Here is a 7,182-nt window from a genome sequence, read left to right as displayed (position 1 = left end):
ACTATGCGCTTTTCGGAAAATTTGTCAAGAATAAAAAGTTCTTGTAATCAGCCAAGGAATACGCCTGAATTTTTCCGGAGCGTTTTGAGCAAAATTTTGAATGTTGCAAAAATTGTTCATATGCAAATTCCAAAATTTTGCTCAAAACGCGTCGAAAAAAATCAGGCGTATTCCTTGGCTGATTACAAGAACTTTTTATTCTTGATGATTTTTCCGAAAAGCGCATCGTTTATTGTAAAAAAATTCATGAATGTTTTCACAAAAATTTTGCCATTAAGACGCCATTTTGAAAATACTAAAACGAAAAATCGATCTTTGAACCATGGATTCTCATAGTTTAGACATTTATTCCACCCGTTAGTGAGATTCCAGGTTAATTACAGACTCAAAAAGCTTTGGAAAGTGGTTCACAAAAAAAAATAGGCACGAAAAATCACGTTTTTTTTTGTTTAAACTGCATTTTGGGATAATAAGAAAATTTGTTGAGGAATTTCATTGGCATCGTCGGAAAGAGGAGATCTTAAGCAATAAAAATATATGTGTCTCAATTTTTTCTAGTGTCGAATAGTCTTAGTTATTGGCCGTTGAAAAGCAGTGTACCGGTAGTGGCGTTTTGGCCGTTTAAGGGTTAAATCTATATTGATCCCAATTACAACTATTTACAAATCATTAACAACTCTTTGGCACCCCGACTCCTTTCAAACATTTTTTTGTGTGTCAGGAGAGGGGGGCCGTAATGTTTGAGGAGGCTTGTGAAAAAGTTCAAAGGTCGGGGTGGCTTCGATTTTAAAACGATTCTGATTGGGGGCATGGTATACAACTTGTAGGCACCCCTAAACCCTTTCCAACGGTTCTTCTTGATGAGGAAGGAATGGAAAAGTTCAAAAAGGGGTCGGTGTGTCTTAGAATTAAAAAATATCCCGACAGGGTGGAATTTACGACTCGTAGGTACCCCTTTTCTTCGGTTTTTGGAAGGCGGTGTGGGGGGCAGATTTTTTTGACGGACGGGTACTAATAGCGAGTTGTTAGGACGGAGTCTTCGTTTATTCGCATTAACTTTTTTCAGGCAAATTTGTGTTCAGCATCAAGTAATACATCAAATATGTGACTTAACAAAATCGAAGGTGATTGACCTTTTCTGCAGTTTTACCGAAAAAATGAATTTTCTACCAAAAATTTGTATCCTCACCTGAAACAGATTAATGTTTAGCCGAAGAGTTGCATTTTTAATGAAAAACAGGATTTTCTACCAAAAATTCGAATTTTCAACTAAATGGTTAAATGTTCAAACACGAGGATTACTTTCATACCATAAAAAGATAATGTTTTTATCAAAATACATGAATTTTCAACCGAAGAGCTAAACTTTTAGTTAAAAAAAAATCAAATTTCAACAAAAACTGGAAGATTTTGAACTGTTGAATTTTCTAGATAAGTGTTAAAATCTGGAGACGAAAATACGAATTTTTTTTTTTAATAAGAACTTTCAACTAAGAATTTTTTACAAAATTTAAAAAAAATTGTTGAATATTTAACCAAATTCTTACATTTTTACCTGAATAATACAATTTTTAACAAACAAAAAAAGATGAATTATTAACCAAAGATTGAATACATTATATTTCATTATTGGATTTTATTACATGATTCAGTTCCCACTTCAGTGGAAAATGAGAAAAAGGGAAAATATTGTGAAGCTTGCGATAAATAAATAGAAATTTTGATAACACAGGCCGACAAAATTTGTACCCAGATCTTGTTGACCAGATCATGTGACCCCGATGAATTTCGGCATCCTGAAACCGAATCCGTTATCGAACTTTTTCATATACATCAGGCTTTTGGGATATCCTAACCTAATAAAAGTGCAAATATTGCTATTTTTAGCCATATTTGAGGCAATATAACATGATCAGCAATTTTTTGTATAAAAACAGCTTGCGCCATCGTTTAGTGTTCCTTTTTACCTTTCATTTCCATTTTCAATCATCCCCCTGCAAACATGGTTACAGAACAGATCTGTAACTGTTCTAGAACAAAAAGAACGTGTTCTAGAACAGGTTAGTAACAGGTTACGCACATGCGAGTAACTATGGCATCCCCCATACGCTAGAACAATTCTGTAACAGTTCTAGAACGCTGTGACAACCGATCTGTAACATTTCTAGAACAATTCTAGACCTCAATTACAAATGTTGTATAACAAATGTTTAACAGATTTAGATCGATGTGACAACCGATCTGTAATAATTCTAGAACTTTGGTACGCTGCATTGTAAAAAATCTAGGACAATTCTATAACAGTTCTATAACAATTCTATAAGAGTTCAAGAACTATTATTTATCAAATGTGGAACAGTGTTATGTACCCCTCACAGCAATAGGATATCCCGGGATATTCGATTTGACCCCATTTAGGTCCCGGGTTATTCCAGGGACAAACAGTCGGAATATCCTGCGAGGCGGAAATTTTTGATATCCCCATGGATAAATTTTGATCTGGGATAGCGCGTACGCAGTCCCGACTAACAAAAATTATACATCTGAGATATCCACATTAGGGATATTCGCAAGGGTCAGCTCGACCACAGTGTTAGCGAACTAATCTTTGTTCCTAATTTGTTCTAGAACAAACTTATAACAGGGTTCTAGAAATTCGATATAACACTGTTACGGCACAGTTCTAAAATAAACTTGAAACAAATATTATAGAGCGTCTATGATCAGTTTCTTCTAGAACAATTCCATAGCAACTATTACAGAATCGTGCTGTCACATAGTTCGAGAACAGTTCTGTCTGAATTTTGTCACAGTGTTCTAGAACGCTGTTATCTTTTTGTTCTAGAACAGTTCTGTCACCATCTTGTAACAACTGTTATAGAACACAGTTACTTTTTTGATCTGGAACAGTTACAGAACGTGTTTGCTGGGCCAAACCCGATTTCTTTTTCTCCGAAATATCGCACATTACTCACTTATTCGCTTTCTCACTCTCTAAATCTGAATCTTTCAAATTCTACTGATTCAAATACCTAGAAATGGGTCACTGGCAATCGGTGAAAGGTTACTTATTGATTCAGTGAAATAACAACTTTGGAGGGTTGGCAGCACTGCACCATGTCCATTTAGCAATCATAATAAAATAATATTTTAGTATATTCAATCGAAGAATCATTGTGAAAACTTAAAGCGCATAAATATTATCAAATATTAAAAAAGGTGAAAAGTTGCGATGCTTTTAAATGACAAACAAGCTCACATATTACTTTAATCTCAAAATTGGACTGTTATGTACAAATTCGTCAAATAAGTACTTCCTATGCGGTTAGAGTATATTTATCCCGTAGTTAATTCAGCAGACTTACAGCCCAAAAGTTACAAATTTTATTTCATTATTCATTCTATATTCTTCATTCATTATTTCAGTAATTTTTCTTGCTACGCTTAACTTAAAAATGTATGTGTAATGCTTCAAATGATTTACTCTGGTGTTACTGAACTGATTAGTGAATAATTCCTAAATCACTGATAAATCAGTTAAATGTCTAAATACTATTTCGATCAGTGATTTTTCACTGATTCTTATCTAAGGAGTAGCTTTTACGTCGGCGTCTGTCTGTCGCCGTCTTCGTTGTCGTTGTTGCCTTCTATATACCAGATAACTTTTGAAAGACTACTCGGATTCAATTGTGCTTTAGCACACGTGTTAAGGATATAAAGAGAAAGAAGGAGTTTATTAGCCAACTATATTTGATAAAAATTCAAAAAGTTAAAGTATTTTGAAAATTGTTGAGAACAGTCTTTCTAGATTTGATAATTCTATGTACGGATTTTTTTATTAAGCAAAAAGGCGAAAATTTATCCCCATGAATTTTTTTGATAAAAGAATTACCAAATAAATAGCATTTTGAAAATTCAGCAGGCTTACAGTCAAAAAATTAAAAAATGTATTTCATTAAGGAATTCTTCTTGCTACTTAAGTAAAAGATTAACAACAACGCTTAACTTTAAAAATGTAAAGGTTATATCCGTGTAAAAATGCTTCGACTTGAGTTCGACCTGGTTATGTCTTGAGGTCGATCTGGTTATGCCTTGAGTTCGTCTCCCAGGCATCGATGTCTGGCTGCGTCTGAAAACTGAGTCGAAACATAGGCCTTCGTCTTACTTTTACGTCCACGACAGGTAAAACGGCGTTTACTTGTCTCAAGGCGACTCTTGTCTTGGGGTGAGATGGTCAAACCTTTTTTGGCTCATAAATGAGATCAAATTGATGAATGAAAAATTTGTAATTATTAAATTAGTTATTTTTAATTAAAAAATTCAGAATCTGTGTTACTAAGCGAGTATAACCCTTAAACTTTTTTTTCAAAAGAAATAAAAATGGTAACTTTCTAGAAGTATCTCCTAAGCCGTTCGAAATACGTAAAAACAAACAACATTAACGGTATTATCGCCAAACATTCAATTCAAACTCAAGTCTAAGCATTTTTACTCGCACGCAGAAAAAAGAACCTCACATTTTACTGAAAACCAAGATAAATCTACCGATCTTCCTAGTACGTATATGGACAACATGACAGTTCAGTAAACGTTACAATTATAGGCAAATAAGTATGACTATCAATGATGGTTACTAGTACCGATTCTCAAGTGGTGCTGACCTGCGGATCAGTAGATTTTACCGATCCAGTCGCTATTCTGTACAGTTCCTGGATGCTGCAATTACGAATTATCATGTCACTTTAACGAATAATATAAATAGATCTGAATTATGTTATCGGGTTAGACTACAGTCAAGACAGCACTATAAATTGTCAAAAAGTATTGCTAAAAAATAATTAATAAATAAGCGCACGGTTATTTCTTACAAATATTTTCGGATATACTTATAATTAATAGTTATTTGTAAGTTATAATGCTTATAATACAATTAAAATTTCGCACGCAATGGGGGGATTCGAACGCATAAACCTAAGCACGCAAGTCAACAGTCTTAACCATTACACTAGTATGTGAGTTGCGATCTGTAAAATAATTTTGAAATGCATTTGTAACTGAGGGTGGTGACCTTGGGACGACTTCTGAATACGCAACCATGCCATCGCGGCACACAACAAAAGTTCTAGCATTCACATCATATCTATATGTCAGCTGAAACAGTCACGTAAAAACAACACGGCTTGCTCCAATAAACTCGCTAGTGTACGCGATCTGTGAATGAGTTATGCCACCCAAAATTGTATTGTTTTTATAAAACCCCTTCCTTGCAAAGTGGGAATATGGAGTAATGTGACGACTGTCACAGAAATGTCAAAAAGGAATGATTTCTAGGTGATGCAATCCAGTCATTGTCGATTGCGTCGTGAATTCACCCGGTGCTCCGCGCGGATAGGTTGCGTTGCGACTTTAGGGGCGAGTTAAGTAAACTGATCGGATTGGTAGCATGTACAGATATTTCGGTAATATCCACTGCACTACTATTGTAATCTCGGTTCAGTGGATTTTATATGTCGTTCAGTATGTAATACGAGGGAACAGAGGTTTATTTCACTGAAGGATAACCGTTGAATTAACCTTAATTTCATTGTGACATTTGCGAAATGCTAAGTGATTTTGACATTTTCACCCTCTTATTAAGAGCAATTTATACTGTTACGGTTACAAGAAACCCTTTACAATTCTTGATAAGTAAATATTACATTTCTTTTTTCTGCGTGCGAGTATGCTTCACATGATTTAGTCTGGTGTTACTGAACTGATTATTGAATAAATCAGAAATCACTGATTAATAAATGAAATGTCTAATCACTATTTCATTCAGTGAATTTTTACTGATTCAAATTTAGAGAGTAGCCTGCTTTGTAAGTTCTTCATTGTACAACTGAAATGGCTGATATGCGATAACTCGAAGAAAAAATATCGGCTCGGGATGATCGAAAATAGAAATGAAAGGTAAAAAGAAGAACTAAACGATGGCTTTAGCAGTTTTTATACATGGAGAAACTTGGTACTGAAAAAATTACTAAGTTAGGTTACAATCGGGGGACCAAGGCGATAATTCGTATGTTTGAATACAGTAGTCGCATAAGGTATACTATTTTCATGTGAAGTTTTCCTATTGATAATTCGAAGACTAAGTACCTTTTATTGTTAAATCCTAGACAGAATAAATGAGTAGAGACATAATTAAAATATATAAAAAGAGTAGAAGTAATACGTACATAAATAACATAATAGAATAAATTTGTAAGAGGAATTACTATTCTGCCGCACAAACCAAAAAATACATAAGTCCAATCTGACTCGAACTGAGAAAATCGAGAAAAACTTCTTGCTCAAAGAAATTTAATATCGAATAAAATTTTGGATAATTAAGATACCTTATTTGTGTAAAAATAATGTGCTTTTTCATATTTTGCAATAAAAAATTGATTTTTTAAACAATTTCTATTATAAAATGGACTTGGGATGTTTAAATAGCCACAGAATGTCAAAAATACAAGGCCAAAAGAACACAAAGTCACTTGCGGACGATGCCTTTGTTGAAGAGCTCGAGCGCAGCCTCAAAATACAACATCAAAACATACGTAAGGGACACTGTGTATTTAGTCGCTGTTCCGAACTTACCCGAACGATCGCCGCTAGTGTATAGCCGAATTTAGCCGGGACTTATTTCCCGTGGATTTCCGAACAGAGTACGAGCTTATTCACAAGGCCAAAAGATACGTAAGGGCAAGCGATTCTTTTCGTTTGTCTATTCGCGTCGCACTCGGTCACTTTTACAACGCAAAAAAGACACAAAGTTCTTTAGGTTTTTTTTCATGTGTATGCTGATGACGTACTGCCTTCCTTGTACAACTTTTAGGACACGTAAAGTGCTTTGTGTATCTTTTTCTTATGTATTTGTCAACTTTTTCGGTTTTTCTCATTTATAAACAATCGTTTTTTGCAATAAACAATAATAATTAATATATTTTATTAACGAAGTTAGATTGAGCTTTCTCATATGAATCCAACGATACCAAAAACTCATTTTTCATAAAAATGTCACTTATGTATCTTTTTAGTTTGGACTGCAGTATTGTCTGTAGGAATATGAATTTTACAATGACACTTTCTATTTATTGTATTATGGAGTAAGACAAGTCGGAAGATTGTTCTCAAATAAGTGACTTAGTAAGC

General features: G+C 34.1%; 1 protein-coding gene and 1 pseudogene across 5 annotated transcripts in view; one reads left to right on the top strand and one right to left on the bottom strand.

Moving 5' to 3' along the window:
* LOC117174433 overlaps window positions 1–7,182 on the top strand; it is a 184,364-nt gene that overhangs the window by 130,759 nt on the left and 46,423 nt on the right. The window lies entirely within an intron of this gene.
* On the bottom strand, window positions 2,500–2,652 carry LOC117175762 (annotated as a pseudogene).

The sequence above is a fragment of the Belonocnema kinseyi genome, chromosome 6 (genome assembly GCF_010883055.1).
Source record: "Belonocnema kinseyi isolate 2016_QV_RU_SX_M_011 chromosome 6, B_treatae_v1, whole genome shotgun sequence".
In the NCBI taxonomy this organism is placed as follows: domain Eukaryota; kingdom Metazoa; phylum Arthropoda; class Insecta; order Hymenoptera; family Cynipidae; genus Belonocnema; species Belonocnema kinseyi.
The sequence above is the reverse complement of the archived record's forward strand: the minus strand, read 5'-3'. Positions and strand labels throughout refer to the sequence as shown.